General features: G+C 43.2%; 1 pseudogene; it reads left to right on the plus strand.

Annotated features, from left to right (window-relative positions):
* The first annotated feature begins 4,551 nt into the window (after positions 1-4,551).
* LOC108385138 (nicotinamide phosphoribosyltransferase pseudogene) lies at positions 4,552-6,782 on the plus strand (annotated as a pseudogene).
* The last annotated feature ends 10,687 nt before the right edge of the window (positions 6,783-17,469 follow it).

Raw genomic sequence — 17,469 nt, forward strand, 5'->3', positions numbered from 1 at the left:
AGAAAGGAAGCTCACTTGTGTCTGGGGCAGAGGAAGAGAGAGGGAGGCGGGGTCTGAGGCATACAGGCACTGTGGTTCATGTGAAATATTTGAATTTTTTCAACTTGAAATGAGAAGACATTGGAAACTTAGAAAAGCACTTGACATGGAGTGATTTACACATTTAAACAATCATCTTACTTCTGTGGACAAGGTGGGGGCAGGAGTAAAAGAACATCTTAAGGAATATAAGTGAGAGTTACTTAGACTTAAGGATTAGTATTGAAATGCACTGAAGTGGACAGCTCAGAATCAACTTTGGATATGAAAATTTCTCCTAGGAAATTATTTTTAGTGTCTTCGAGGCTAGAAAATATAACCCTCCCATTAATGCAAGCTTGATTTGAGAGCTAATCCCCAATTTTTTGATCAAGCATTTGTCATTTTAAATCTTGTGCTAAGAAAGAAAACAGAACCTCCCAAACTTTGCTCTGCCATTCTCAGCCTAGATGAAATCACCTTGGCTTTTCTGAGGGTTTCAAAGAGTTGCTGTGAGGCAGAAAGGGGCCAAGTGTGAAATACTGATCTGGGGGTTACAGGCCACCAATTTTATCTGACCATTAGATGCAAAAACTTGGTTTCCAGAAAGGTAATAAGGAGAAAGTGATGGATCAACTATTTGCATCAGGTTGGTTTAAATTAAAAAATATGAGTGCAACTTTCCAGCAGACAAAGCGATCATCAGGCTGACAATGTTGTAATCTGCAGGAGAGGCAAGAGTGACCACGTTGGTAGAAGGGGCCAGGGGTGAGCTGCCACAGGCTGCCAGGGTCCCAGCACCACTCCCTACACTCACCCTCCTGAGGAGCGGACACCCATACCCATACATCTGCCTGCTCCACACCCCTGGAAGGCTGCAGAGCTTATTTCTGGGGCAAGAAGGGGCCCTAGCCCAAGACCCACTTTGCAAATGAGGAGACTGAGCCCAGCTCAGGGTTATTCCTACAGAACTGTCACTTCCACCAGACAGTACAATCTTTGCCCTGAAAGACAGCTCCAGCAATTTGTCTGGAGAAGCATCACCTTCCAGATGAGCAAAGGCAGGAACAGGCACACCCACTGTGCAAGATTCCCACAGGTCTGTGCAGGCCTGGCCCAGCTCCAGACCTCACCTGCAGCACTCCTGCGGCCATCTGCAGACCCAGGTTCAGGGCATGAGGTCAGAGGCACTTGGGCAGCAGACTCCCTGCCCAGCTCAATGCCTTTCCCTGGGCCACTCATCTTTCCTAGAACCTCCAGCCTACCATATACTTGGTTCATTCTTTCTGCAATGCTATTCAGCTGCAAGGGAGAGAAGATTGCATGGGCCCACAGCCACAGATTGGTGACTCAGAGGTGCCCATTCCAGGAGACAATGTCTTGCCTCATGCCATGTTAGACACCAAGGGCTAGACCCTGGCATCTGCCAGCAGCCCACCCTCAGAGAATGGAAAGCCCTTTCACCCTCACCTCTGTTGTGTAGGTTTTATGTGACACTCGTTCATTATTTTTTTCTGCAGGACCACCTGCTGTGCAGACACAGGCCCATCTGGGCAACCCTGTGAAAGCCACCTTACATATTGGTAGCATTGATGGGAAATAAAGATGTAGGTATATGCTATCCACAAGAGATTTTAGAGGTAAGGACTCAAGAAGGTTGAATGTTATATATGGAAAGATATTCCATGCAAATAGTAACCCAGAGTGACCTGGGGTAGCTATATTAGATAAAAATGACATTAAGTAAAAGCTTTTATTGTTAGGGTCCAGGCTTCTGAGGCTTCTCCAGAGAACAAACTACACAGGCATAGAGACGTAAATTCAAGCAAAGTCTTTATTCAGCCAGCTAACTGGGGTCCAAGCGTCAGCCCAACGCAGCGGGTCTCAACAAGGACCCCGAGCACTCAGAGCCAAGGGTTTATATAGCATTTTCAAAGCACTTAACTCATAGTAATTTTCCACAATTATACATTATTCTTGCAAGACATACATCCTGGGGTTAAGCAAGGGCAGGATAAGACTACTCCTCAATGGTTAGGGAGGTTCTGCACGATAAGCTTGGTATGTAAGGTTAACTGACCAAGGTTAGCTGACCAAGGGTCACAGCTGCCCACCACCCGGTGCTCATGATTAACTTGTTTTTCAAGGCCTTACCCAGGCCCAGGTTTTTTTTTTTTCTTCTTCCTGAGTCACACCCTCAGAAAATGGTTCTAGGTTTCTAAGATGGCTATGCTTATGCTAATTTACTAATCTTACTAATGCTTAGATTCTACATTTCCCCACTTTCTTTTGACCATTCCAATCATGGAATGTTCGTTTCTTCCTGCTGTGTGAGTGAATGATACTGCAGTCTCAGCATTAGCACCTGAACAGCACTCACTCTTTCCCTAACAAAGGCTATTAGCCGGTTTAAGATACAGGGACCTAAAGTGAGAAGCAGTATAAAAATAAGCAAGGGCCCTGCCAGGGTGGATATCAGGGTTGTAAACCATGGGGATTTAGTAAACCAGGATTCAAATAGCCCTTGGCTGGCCTCTCGCTCTCTCTTCCTTTGATCTAGCCTCTCTCTAAGTTTAGACATTGAATCTCTTACTATTCCGGAATGGTCTGCTGTTAAGGTTTAGCTAAGTTTTATTAGTTCTTTTTCCTGACTCTTGATGCTCTCTGCACTCCTTTACATTATAAAGGAGAAACCAAGACATTATATGTTCATGATAGGGTCGATTGATCGAGAAAACAAAACAGTTACAAACACATTCCCCAAACATCAGCACTCCAAAATTTATGAGGCTAACTACGATAGCATTTAGAGAGAAACAGAAGTGATGCCGGGGTTCTTGTTTGCGGAGCCAAAGAATGAGCTTCACAAACAGTCAAGGTAGGAGAGAAAGGTACAGGCTTTTATTTAGAGATACAGTGAAAGGACAGAGCTCCCGGCTCACACCAGGAGGGGACAAGAGAGTCCGTAGTGGTGCGTTGTCTAGGAAGTTTTATGGGCAGCTAAGGATTTTTCGAGAACATGAAAAAACTTAGGGGTGTGGACTTGTTAAGTGGTCTCTGAATATTTAAAATTAACTAACACAAGCAACTTCCTCTGATGATTTCTCCCTGAGATACCGGCATCTTGGTCTGGGGGCACAGGAAACAAGGCCACCTGCTCAGCCCCCCAAGGTGGGCTGAGGTATTGTTTGCTAAAGAGTAAGTTAAGAATTTCTAACATCTTAACTTCTTGGGCATTAAAATGCAATCTTATCTTTAAGGTGGAATCCTTCCTACCTTTTACTGTGTTGTTTATGCCTGGGCTTACTTGCTAAATTAGTTGCCCAGTTTGCAAAATCACTTCATCAGATCTGAAGGAGAAAGACAGCACATAGGCCTGGGCCTTTTAGTATGCTAAAGTGAACCTTACACATGATTATAAATGGTTAGCATAATAAAGCATGTGCTACTCTTCTTTATCTGGGGAACATTAACTGATTTCACTGAAGAATGATTCTAGAGCTTAATGTTTAACATAGAGTTTTAGCAGGGGGATTTCCTTGCATGTAGTTATATTGCTCTGACTGCAAATATCCTGCCCTGCCCCCTCCAGGGGCCCTCACCCTACTCTGACTACATCCATGGTCCCTGTCTCAGAAGGCTCCACAATAAAGTCTGGAGACTTAAATATCCTACTTTCAATAATGGATAGAAGAGCTAGACAAAAATATAAGGAAATAGAGATGGAACAGAGTATGTGAACAACACCATAAACCAATGCCTGGAATTGATATGCAGAGACACTCCACATGACAATAGCCAAATGTACATTTTCCTCCAGGGGAAGTGAAACTTCCTCAAGATAGATTACAGGAAAGGCCACAAAACAAGTCTTAAAATTTAAAACAATGGAACTCGTTCAACAATGAAATAGAAAAAAGAAAAACTGCGCATTAATCTTGGAGCTGAAGAACACTGGGTCTGCACTGAAGAATTCAGTAAAGAGCTTCAACAACAGACTTAACCAAGAAGTAAACTAAAAGATAGTGAATTTGAAATTATCTGGTCATAGAAGCAAAAAGAAAAAGTGATAAAAAAGTGTGAGGAAAGCCTACAAGACTTAGGTGAAATCAACAAAAGAAATATTTGCACTATGGGAAACATAGAAGACAAGAAAGAGAAAGGGATATAAAGTAAATTTAAAGCAATAGTAGCCAAACCTTCCCAAACATGGAGAATTCAGAAATGGACATCCAGATACATGAGGCCCAATTGACCCAGATAAGTCGTACACATAAAGGGCCACACTGACACACATTAAATTTAATTTTGAAGAGTCAAAGACAGTAAATGCTGTGAGCCACTGCCACTGTCGCCCGCAGCAGAGCTGCAGGGCCTGCCCTCCCCTGGCACCTCCCGCTCCCTCCCTCCCTCCTCTACTGCTCTCACTCCTCTGGAGCCAGGACTCCAGCAAGGAGTGTGGTGAAGCCCTTATGTCCTTTGCTTCCGCTCTTTGCCGCCCATGATGCCCAGCTCCCCCGTCTCCAGCCCGAGATGAATGCTGAGGCAAAGGCCCAGTTCAACATCCTCCTGACTACCAAATACTACAATGTTGCTCACTATAGAAAATACCCAACCAGCACAAGCAACATTTATTCCTACTTTGAATGCTGTGAAAAGAAGACAGAAAACTCTACAACGAGGAAGGTGTAATTCAAAGAGACAGTGTTTTATGGGTTGCAGTACATTCTTAATAGGTACTTTAAAGGCAACGTACTGACCAAAGAGAAATTCTAGGATGCCAAGAAGGTGTAGAGAGCATTTCCAAGATAATGTCTTAAATGAAAAGGGATGCAACTATGAGAAATATGATGGGCATATTACAATAGAAATAAAAGCTGTTCCCAAGGGCTCCTGTTATTCCCCAAGGAAATGCTCTTTGTAGTGGAAAATGCAGATCCAGAGTGTTACTGGCCCCCAAACTGGACTGAGACTCTTCTTGTTCAGTCCTGGTATCCAGTCACAGGGGCCACACATTCCAGAGAGCAGAAGAAAATTTTGGCCGAATATTTGTTAGATGCATCTGGTAACCTAGATGGTCTAGAATATAAATTACATGGTTTTGGCTACAGAGGACTTTCTTCTCAAGAGGCTGTGGTCAGAGAAGAGCCTGCTCACTTGGATAACCTCGAAGGCACAGACACAGTGGCAGGAAATGCTGTGATTAAAAAATACTATGGAATGAAAGGCCCTTTCTCAGGTTATTCTGTTCCAGCAACAGAATACAGTATCATAACAGTTTGGAGGAAGACCAGGAAAAAGATATTTTGAACATTAGTAACACAGCTTTCATCAGTGCCTGTATCTGTGCTCAGATACAGCTAAGACATTTTTTAATGCCTGTGAGAAAATACGGGGTGAAGATCTAAGGATGTTTAATACTATCAACAAGTACAGTGGCAACACTAATAATTAGACCTGATTCCAGAAATCCTCTTTGTAAGATAAATTCTAGCCAAAATAAGCAGGCGATGAGAGGCAACAAAGGGCCAGGCAGTTTATTTGAGTGCAATTCCCTTATGAGGTTCACCAGTCTGCAGGGATGCAGGCTGGGGAAGTCGTGCCTGGCCAGGGAGGTGGGGGCTTATAAGGGGTTAGGAGGGTGAGGAGTGGGCCAGCTATCCTAGGGGGCGTGGAGAGGTATGATTGGCTAAAGGTGACATGATAGACAACTAGAAACTTTTTTTTCTTCCATGAGGAAGGAGGCTGACATCCGGGCCTTAGTTGGCACATTAGAAGGATTGAGTTCAGAAAGAGCTGTCCCCTTTCCATATAAGGCATGGACCTTGGGGTTAGGTCTGTTCTCCTTTTACGGTATCTCTCTGTTCTGTTTGCATGTCCTTGTTTTTCCTTCCCCCAGCCCAGCACTCTTGACCTCTGTGTGGGTAAAATTATTTCCAGAATATCTCACCTGGCTTTACTGTATTTGCATATCCTCAGTGGTGGAGAGAAAGTCATCTCCATATCAATGGGTAATTACCTGGGCAACTAAGGGCTTATCTGAACCTGAAAGGTTAGGGAGAGATCCTTGCTTGCTTGCTTGCTTTTGCCAGAGCAGAAGAGATGGCCCCGGACTGCAGTTTGTAAGCAATAAATGGATTTTAAACTTTATTTCTCCCTTTAACTGATTTCAGTTTTAGAGGTATTTTGTTCCAGGATTTCGTCTCCCTGGACTTACATCTGGCGGTGATTAATGGCCACTGGTGGGTGCCTGGGAAGAGGCCACCCAAAACTCCTCAGGTCTCTGCCTAAAATGCTTCTGCAGGATAAGCCTCCAGGGGCCACAGTATTCCAAAGGAGAAGACCACAGAGCCTAAAGCTGTCCAACAGGAAGAGACCACAGCCCATGACTATCCCACAGGAAGGACACAGAGCCCACGACCATCCCACAGGAGCCCACGGAGGCCATGACCATCCATCCCACAGGAGCCCATGGAGCCCACAACCATCCCACAGGAAGAGATGGGACCACAGAGCCCATGGAGCCCATGATAGTCCCTCACAAACAGATAACAGTGCCTGAGGTTGTCTCACAGATCCAGACACCCTACAGCCTTTTCCTGTTCCCATTCCTTGTCCCAGCTCTCTTCATGGTACCATCGCTGCTCTTGTGCACCTGGTGCTGCAAGAAGATGAGGAAGCCCTACCCACATAGCCCTGTGCCCAAGTTCTCCAGCACCCTCTCAGGCCCCCTGATGCCTGCCTGCCCCATGATCCTGTTCTAAGGTCACCTGACCAAATGCTTAGGCACATATACTACCCTCCCATCCCTGGGCCCACATGGCCTGGATACTGAGGAGCTCTGTACCTCAGGCTTGCCTCAAGGAAGTCGCCTATGAGATGCCCTGGCCACTGAGGAGAAGTGACCCAGGCTCTGAGATGGGGCTGCCTCACAGGAGCCAGTGTTTTGAGGGACTCAGGTGGACAAAGTCTGGGGACAGACCTCTACTGTGGAGGGAAAAAGAGATCCTGAAGGGGCAAAAATGGCCCCAAAGTACAGTCAGGTGCCCCAGGATTCCTCTCCTCTGGGGCAGCTGTGCCTGTAAAACCAACGTGGTCTCTGCCCATCACTAGAGCCTTGTCATTCCTTCTCAGTCACTATGCAGGGACAGGTTGTGCAGGGCCCCATGCTGGGCACGGAGGACAGAAATGAAGTGGCTGCATTCCTGCCACAGCAGCTCCAGGTCTGGTGTCCCGAATGGCCTTGGTCTCAGGGTACTGATGGTAAAATGTGAACTTCATGGCATGTAGGAAGTGCCTGCCTAAGCAGAGCAGTAACAAAGGCCGGAGGCTGGCCCAGGGGAGGGTGGGCGCCGAGGCTTGGCTAGCTGGGCTCACAAGGACACATGAGGGAGTGTTGCAGGAGGAAGGACACCCGGAGGTGTGAGAGGGCAGCACCAGCAAGAAGATTGCAGGTCCCAGGTCTTCAAAGTAGGGGTGCTGAGGACAGGAAGCCAGGGTCCTGGGTGGACTTCCCTGAGGGCTGTGCACTGGGGGTGCTTCAGGGTGTGGAGAGGGGAGGGGAGAGAAGAGAAGGAAGGGAAGGGGAGGATCTCTTATCTTCATAAGATGTAAAGAGTGCTGATGAAAACCACCCAGCGGGACACCTGTGGCAGGACCAGACACCCCAGTCTGAATGTCTCCCCATGGACCGACAGGGGGGTGTGGTCTCTGCTCAGGCAGGTGGGGCCAGCTGGCCACAGACCCACATGAAGCAAGCACTCAGATGGATACCCAAAGCCCTGTCTGTCCCTCTGCTGCAGAGTAGGGTCCCCTCTCGTGTGCATGGCTGAGCCAGAGCCCTCCACACCCCTTCTGGTTTATCTCTTCATCTTTCTGTTTTCTAGAAGCTGCCACCAAAAACATACCTGATAGATCATGTTTAGTTGTGATGGTGTCAAAGCCTGATGGGCACACTGGTCTTCAAAAGGAGACCTCCTGCAGCCTAGGGATATTTCACCATCAGTCCACCTATCACTGCCTGGGCAGAGAGCTGGCAGAAGAGGGTGATGGAGGGGCAGACAGAGGGGCAGGGTGGATGCCCCCCAGAGGATGTGGAACTCACAGTGTCACCTGGAGGACACCCTTTTCATGTTCCCATCAGAGCCTGATGAAGGGCCTCTGTCACTGAATTAGCACCTTGGGGGCCTGTTTCAGCAAGTGCTATGATTTCCCTGAAACAAAGGGGCTTCTGTCACAGCTATATCTGCTTTTCAGGGCAAAGTGGACATGTGGGGTGACTGTTCAGACCTGCACCCAGAGGCCACTGACATGCTGTCAGCCCAGGAGCAAGGGAAGTAGGGCACAGGATGCTCCTCTTGGGCCAGGGCCTTTGCTCTTTGTCCCTGCCCAATGCACTCAGGGACTGTTGGTCAGAGGTCCCTGTCCAGGCATCTCCCAAGGAAGATGCCCAAGACATGGAGGCATGGCGCTCCAGAGCCTCCCAGCTGACCCTGGACATGGCTCCCATGCAGTCCCTTGCGCTGTGATCTCAAGGGTGTCAGGAAACTCTATCTAGAGTGTTACCCAGCTCTTCAAAACTGAGCTAAAGAGGGCTACAGGGAGGCAGGCTAACAAAGTCTTAGCCTCCCAGGTATAATCCCTCTCCTCTAAGACCAGACCCTGTGGCTGTGCTGGGTTCCCCCATCTCCTGAGGCTCTCCTGGCTGCTCACTGAAATGTCAGGAGTGGTGACCCCCTCATAATGTGTGACTGACACTGGTTTTACCAGGAAGTACATATTCACCCCTCATATCATTGCCTGTGACAATGGGAGGAATCCAATGATACAACTGTCACCTGGGAATTTAGTAATAGTGATGGTTTGTATTGACTTCTCCCCCATGGAACACCTGGTAGCCTTAGAAAATGACCGTACTACCATGTTTGAATCCCCCAATAACTGTACCTGTAGATACTAATACCATTCCAGGTTTATGAAGACAGCTCTGACACAGAGAGGGCCAAACGCCTTGTGCTAGGTCACAGGCCTGGAGGTGGCAGAGCTCAACTGGAACCTCGAGGCCTGGCTCCTCCCTTCTCATTGCCCTGTCACCCTTTTGGGGCAGCACTCAGCATTTCATAATGGCTTTACCCCCAAACCACCAGAGGGCTGCCCTACTCAGACCCTGGGGCCAAGGACAGCCATGATCCTGGGTCATCTGGGAGTCATCTGTCTGAGATTCCTCATGTGTAGACCCTTTGCACTGACCTGGCCAGGGAACCTGGAAGATGTTGCTGCCCACTATCTGTGTGAGGGCTACATGGCCACATCTGGGGAACACCATCTCTGCAAGGTTAGGCAGGTGGGCATTTAGGCACTCTGAGAATAATCATTCTTGTTCTACCCTAGGAGGCCCCCACAGCCTGTCACCCATCTGGAGGTGCCCCACTTCTCTGCACTAAGGGGGCCTGCAGCTCATCCCTGCAGCACACAGTCCCTGACAAACCCTGCACAATGCTTAGGCTGCAGTCACAGTCAGACCTAGTTATGACTTCCCTTACTACCATTTGAGAAGACAAGTTCAATACCAGAGGAATGGGACTCCAGAGCCAGGACAAGGGGCTGCATAGGGAAGGCAGGGAAGATTTTGATGCCCGAACTGAGTCTCAAAGGAGGAGCCCAGGCTGGAGGCCAGCATCCAGGGACAGGAGCACATCCACAAAGGCCGACCCTGCAGGTCCTGCTGGGTCCTGAACCTGATCCCTTTGAGTCAAGGAAACCACAGCCTTCTGCTTCCAATTCCAGTGGCAGGGAGCCTTGGTAAAAGGGTGGGAGGGGCAGAGGTCCATAGGCCCGGGCAGAGGTGGTAGATGTAGAGACTGAGGTGGCCAAGTGTGACATGCTCTGATCACCTCCCTCCCCAGGAAACAGGAGGGCATCAGAGGCCAGGAATATGGGGAGCAACAGCCCCTGGGTGCCTGGCCCTCTTACAGGGAACTGCCTGGATAGCCTCCCCCATGGGGAACCCATGTACAAGGAGTCAAAGCACTCTGGGAAGAGATGAACTCCTGTGATGGTAAATTCCTCTTCTACTTCATCATGGATGTGAGTGGCCCTCCCACCCTGGCCCCAGGTGCCCCTCAGAGTGTGCCTGTTCCCAGGGACATGGCTGCATGAAGCAGACCAAGGGGACCCCTGCCTCTGAGAGAGGAGGAAGCAGGGACAGAGTTGGTCAGACACGAGGACACCTTTTGTGGCCTCCTTGTTCCTGGGGTGGGAAGAATGCCCCAGTCTTGCTCCCTGGGAAATTTCCTTTTGGGAAGGTGGAAAGACCACCCCCTGGTCTGGATGGCTCTCAGCCCCTCCCTCCACATGGATCTGTGGCCTGCGTACCCCTTAACCAGCTGGAGGGGCAGGGCATTACTGGGAGCAGCTTCTTAGCAGGTGTTAGCAGCTCACTGTGGGGTGGGTTGGTCTGTTGGCTGTTTTCAATTGACTTCTTTTCACCCAAACGACTTGTTCAAATGGGCCCCAGCCAGATGGCCATGTGATTTCCGTTGGGGGTGATTATTATAAGAAAAAAGGTGACTACAAAACACTAAATAATCCCTCTGGATCTCCTTCTTCTGTAAGGCTGAAGAATGATTCCAGTGTATGCATACACCACATTTTCCTTATCTGTTCACCTGTCACTGGACATTTGGTTTGTTGTACAACTTAGCTATTGTAGAACAACTATTGCAAGAAACACGGGAGTACAGATGTCTCTCTGCAATCTGGATTTCAGTTCTGTTCTTTTGGGTGCATATAGATTACATGTTAGTTGTATTTTTAATTTTTTGAGGATCAAGAAACTTTTCCCTAGTGGTAGCACTGCTTCCATCCCCATCATGTAGAAGGATTCCAATCTCACCACATCCCTACCAACACTTATTATTATTCCTTTTTTATAGTAGCCATGCTAACTGATGTGTGATTTTATCTTTTGGTTTTAATTTATATTTCTCTGATGATTTGTTATGTTAAACATGTTTTCATGTGTGTGCTTCCCATTTTTATGTCTTTAAAGTAGCACCTATTCAAGTTTTTGGATCATTTTTCAATTCTTTACCAATCATCTATCATTACCTATCTGAAAACAAATGGCAATATAGGAATGACTTTGCAATGATGTCTCTTAATTGAAGTGAAATTACATAACTCAGTATTGAGCAAACATTTTATTCTTATTAGAAATGGATTTACAATATTATAATTAAAAAGATTCAGTGGCAAATCTTTCTAACTGAAACCAAACATGGTAGGTCAGGCATTATTTTAAATCATAATAATTACTTTAAGTACACTTTAATATCAAATTTAGAAGCAGTAAACTTGTCAGGGTGATGTCATTATTTTCTTTTCATAACTGCTAAAATAATTTTTTCACAGTTATTTGAATAACCCTTAGAGGTGTGAACCTTTGAAGCTGGAATAAGTGCCCATAATGAGTTTTGTTTCTCAGCTGTGTGAACACACACATTCAGGGCTGGCTTCTTTCTGTAAAGTACGATAACTGTGACTCTAAACTTGTTTCTGTTTTGTCTTGTTTTTACTTCTCCATTTATGATTTGATTTTGCCTTTATTTGAAAAGAAAAATTCGTGAATATTTTTGGAAGATGGGGATAAGTATTTTCCAATTTTATAGAATACATGTCTATTCCAAGATTTGCCAGCCATGACACAGTCACTAAAAATAAGGCTGTGATGTTAAGACACTGTGATTGCTGGGGAAAAAATGATTTTGCCAACATATGTTTTACCATGAATGTGCTAAATCTATTTATTTGTCAGGGAGAAATAATGCTGACTTTTTATTTTTAGTCTATCTCATTTACCCTCTTTTAATTTTTGATAAAAAGTTTCAGGGTAATCATTTTAACATGTAATCTGAAACATCTAATCAACTTTTACTATAAAAACTATTTGGTACATGGTTTTAATAAGTATTTCCTTTTAGTGTTATTTGCTTTATAACCTACTTACTACTCTAGAAGGAATATTTGAAACAGTTTCCTGAAGTTTACATTCAATGCTAAATTATTGATGATACCCCAAACTAAGTCAAGTGCACTGGAAAAAAATTTTAATTCTCATTTTAGCCCATCATCCAACAGTGAAGTAGGAGAAAGAAATGTAGGTTGTCCTACCCACTTTGTAGTAAGAATAATCATAACATTCAGAAAGAAATGGATAACATGACAATAACGTGACACAAATGGCATAGGTAAGTAGCTAAATAATTATAAGACTTTACAATAAAAGTAAAAAAATGTGTCCTCAATAGCTGCTTTTCACCCTGAAAGAAGATTGAATTCAGCACCAAAACAACACCAAATCTGATATAGTGCTACTTTTAACTACCAAAAGATCTAGAAGGATCTATTTACAGGAAATCCCTGGCATTAATACTGAAAAAGTACCTTTATAGCAGAGCTCCAGTGTTGTTTTAACTTCCAGTTGGTTCAGATTTTTAAACCTAGCTACTAAAAATATGCTATAAAGTATTAAGTTTCAGGAAAAAAGCTAATGATAACAAAAAAGTGAAAAATAGATAGTTGAACCACAAAGATGGAGAAACATCCATAAATAGATTGTTGTTGTTTGGCTATAAACAAATAGAATGTTAACATAGGCTAACAGATGTCCAGTTGTGGCTTTACTGCAGACATTGGAAGGAGCTGTCCCTACAGTCTCCATCCCAGACTTTTAAAAAGTCTTATTTGTATAAAAAGGAATCTATTCTGTTAACTTATAAATACTGAAGAGGTGTAACTTCCAATCTAAAACTATATAGAAAAGCCAAATTGTGCAGATTATATTTACCACACTTTATTTTCTTGTATGCACTCTAAAAATATATTTCTTCAATTATTAAAAACAACAACAAGGTTTATATAGCTTCAGAGGCACTTTAATGTGGGTATTTAAAGTGAAAGCCTGGCAAAGCTTTAAATAGAAGAACACACCAATTAACTAGTCAGCATTACCTACCTTCAGAACTTTAAATAGGTTATTCATTAATTCAGATTCATACAGCAGATTTAACTTTAAGCAATTATATAAAGACAAAAAGTGATTGTTGTCTTAATACAGCCTGGATCCCAATGAAAAAGAAAAAAAATACCTTTGTTTTCTTAGTAAGCATCAATCAACATGCAAAAATAATAATGTTTTGAAAAAATACTTTTTGCTTAAGACGTTTTGTATGGTTCATGATTCAATGATTTCTTTAGTAATACAGATCTTGTTATGTTCTTTAATATTGTATGACTTGGATAAACAAATCATACCGTTTGTATTAGGTATGCAAAAATATAAACCAACTCAAATTTCCAGTAAAACTAATACTGGTAGTATTAGATCTTACAAATTTCCCTTATAACTTCCACAATATCAGGCATAGTAGAATGGACCAGTGATATGTTGCTTAAAGCACATTGCTGGCTCTTAGTCATGGCTGCAAATGGGGCTTTTCTTTATTCTTACATAGAGGCCAAAGGAGCCTCATTACAGTGTCATGGCAGAGGGCAAAGGGCATTGGCAGGCTCATGTGAGAGCTGGGGCAGCTCCTGTTCAGCAGTGGCTTTGGTCTCTTCCACTCATATTTTCTTAGCCAAATCAAGGCCCTAAAAAGCTGGGTAAATAAAGGTGAGAGAAAGAGAATCCTGTCACTGGGGGAACAGCAAGTAACGGCACAACTATATGATCTTGGTCACAAATAATTCATCCTTTTAGTCATGAACTGATGTTTTTCTTCCTTCCTCAGCTAAAATACACTCATTTCTCCCCAAAATCCCATCCAATCATAACAGAAGCCAAAATCCCAGGATCTCACAGTAATGTATACTCCTATCTATAGCAATTCCAAACACTGCTTGGGCAAATGTTGCAAGGAGCTATAAGGTGGGAAATCTTCCTCTGACCCTATGAAGAAATTCTTTCTTGAGATAGCTGCTCTTTTCCTTGGGATAGCTCCTCAGCTTATTGCTGTGTATGGTTCTTTGTTTATTCTTAGAGTTGTCCCTACTTTTCCATTATAATTCTTGGCTACATATGGAAAGAAAACCTTAGAGAATATGCCAGCCTTGCTTGGGTGCTGAGCCATTTTCTTACCCTGCTCCATGCCCATAGAAAGTTAGAAGCCTAGAATGTGTTTTAAGTTCCAAGTAATCGCACACTGTTTTATCCAGGTGGATAGCTCTTTTGGAAATACAACTTTATCAATACTGTTTTAATTTCTTTGCTACTATTCATCACTAAAACCACATCCATGATTACCTTCCAGATATGATTCTCTCTCCAGGCATCTCATGCTATGAAATTATCAAACTCAAGTAGGAGAACCACATCCTTGCTTTTTTTCACTGAGCCATTTTTGTCAACCTCAAATGGTTTATGACACAATACCTTAAAACATTCAGAGATGTTGTCACAGGCAAAGAGCTGCCTCAAAGCATTTTGAGCTGCTTGCTTTCATTTAAAGCAATTCTCAACTTTTTCTTTTACAAGTTATATGTGAGAAACAGTTGCCTCTTTCACCTGGTAAATCCCAGATTTTCCGGATCCTCTCTATTCTGCAGTGGTAAACTAGCTAATTCTTTTCTGGGATCATCTCTTTTCATTGTGTCTTGAAAAGTACAACTAATAATCACCAGCTCATGTTAGTACCATTCTTTTTCCACAACAGTATTGCCTGAAGCCACTGACTTATTCAGCATATTATCTTTCTTTCCCACAGTTGCAGGAGTGGTTTAATCAAATGCTCCCCAGCCGTGTCTCCAGCCCCTGGTAAAGATTTCCTTGTTGTTCACTGATGTGATCTAAGGTCAATCTAAACAGTTTTAATATTTTTATTAGGCTAGCAATCAGTTTCTATAAGCAATTTTTGTGTTAGCTCTCAGTAAGTTATGCCGTGGTAGCAAATATCTAAATATGGTAGCAAAGCTTAGTGAATTACAACTATGGTTTATTTCTTGTTCTCATTACATGTGGCTGTAGATCATCTGTGACTTCGCTCGAGATGTCTTCTTCTTTCTGAGATCTAGGTCAGAGAAGCAGATCTTACTGAAGATGGGAGATTTTCATGCAGAGGGAAAAAAGCAATGGTAGAACCACCTGACAGATCTTAAATTGTATGCTCAGAAGTGACATGTGGCACATGTATTTACAGATTATGGGCTAAAGCAAATCTCATATCCCAGTCTGGTGTTAATGAGGTAGAGAAGTATAATACTCTTTCAGAGTGTAATACAATCAATCATAGATTGGAGTTAAGATGTTCATATTCCACCCTTGAGGAATAGAACCCAGAATTAGTTGAAGGCCACCATATAATATTAACCTGAGAATATACTTCTCCTAAGCCCAGTATAATAAAAGGAGACCAGTGAACACTGAATATTTAACCTCTTTGTTGAGTCAATATTTTGTTATTTTATTATAGAATTTTTAATAATTATATTAAAATACCCCATAAGTATTAATATAGAGACATGGAGGTCCAGTGCTATCATCTGAAACCAGTCCTTTAGAGCTATTCATTTATTTTCAGATAAGGAGAGAAAGAGATGTATAAAAAATATTTAAGCTCAGAATGTATGTAGTATTTTGATTATAGGATGAAAATCATTTGCACCCACCCACACCCAGTTAGTTGCTTTCAACTATAGCAGAAACCAGCAAATTTAGCCTACAGGCCAAATCCAGCTGGTCATCTGTTCTAATGCATAAAGTTTATTGGGACACAGCTGTGCCCATCAGTTTATACATTGTCTATTATTCTTTCACACTACAATGTCAAGGTTGTATTATTGGAACAGATACAGTATAGCCCATTGCAGAACTTTTTTATTATCTGGCCCTTTAAGATAATATTTGCCAACCTCTGCTCCATAGCATTAAATCTCAATTAAATAGTAAAATTTAATGTACAATGATTTGACACTGAGAGACTAAGGTGTATTATGTCCTGAAAATCATGTCACATTGAAGAGTGATTAATATGCTCTATCAGGATAGCTTTAATTTATTACATAGTTTGTCTATAATAGCTTGTGCTGAAATTCAACCATTAAATTTATAAAACCTGAACAAAATACCTGATTTGATATTTCTCTGTAGACATGGCCACAGGTAAAGTCAAGTAGTGCTTTTAAAACAGTTTTACAAGTAAAACAGTAAAATAAGCATATCCAAAATTAGCTACCCTGAACTGAATGTATTATTCTGAAATAAGATATCAATATTTGCCAATTTCCTTCATCAAAAAGAAAAACTGTCCCCTTTTTCTCCAGTTATCCACTATGGAATATTATATGGCCAAAAGAATGGTGTCAACCTGTGCTTAAAAATGTGGGTAGATAATATTGTGAAGTAAAAGGAGAGAGTTATTGATATTGCTCTTGACATTGTATCCTTGTGGCTCCAGCTGTAGATACACATTTCTATGGATGCTTAGAGAAGACTGTAATATTGGTCAGGTTACACATGTAAGGAGATCAGAAACTACCACTTCAGTTGTTAAAAAATGACTAATTTTTTTTAATGTCCACTTCATGAAGTAGAAAGTCTCCTCCTTTCAGAGAACTGCAAAATGGGATGGAAGGCAAAAATCTTCTTATAGGATAAAGAAAAAAGAACAGGGAAGACAAATATAAAATGTCTTCATGGGCTAGGACCACATAGTCAACCTTGTTTGGAGTGAAATGGCCCAGAGTTGTTTGGTGCTTGGGGATTGGCTGGCAAAATATGCTATTTCTGGTCAAGTGGAGCATTTATAGGGACACAAAAGTTACCCAACTTCTAGTTTGCTGATGTGGTGCTCTGGACAAGAACACCTCCATCCCAGACTGAGAAATTAATTTTGTCATGTCCTAACAAGTAAAAAACTGAACACATTGAAAAATCATAAACTTTTCCAGGATCCATAAGAGGAGGGAAGAGACAGGGAAAACCACTGCCCCTCATATTGCAGAAATAAACAGATGACTATAGGAAGTCATGGCTTCCAAGAGCAGAACCACCAGGAGAACTCACCCTGGAACTGATGAATTGCTGCTGAGGTCACTCCCAAAATATGCCTCTTTGACATAGAAAATGTTTTGAGCTGAAAGTAATTAAGAAGCAAACCCTGAAAAAGTTCCCCTTTTTCTGCTTGAGTGCAGGATATAAATTCCCCTTTTCCTTGTCTTAACCCTGGAGGAATATGCAAGTGTGTTGCCTACGGGTTTTAGCCCCAGACAAGTCGACTATGGACTCAGTGGGACTGAAAAAATGATAGTGGAATGCTCTTCAGGTGAAAGGGTTTATACCCAACTTTATTCCCAAGGTGACGGGTCAATCACTAGACTCCCTCCACTCAGAGTGAGTCTGCATGCAGCAAGCGGTCTCTGCCTCCAGGCCTCTCCGCCCCTGCAGCCCTTTCAGTC

Source organism: Manis javanica, chromosome 10 (assembly GCF_040802235.1).
Source record: "Manis javanica isolate MJ-LG chromosome 10, MJ_LKY, whole genome shotgun sequence".
NCBI classification, from domain to species: Eukaryota; Metazoa; Chordata; class Mammalia; order Pholidota; family Manidae; genus Manis; species Manis javanica.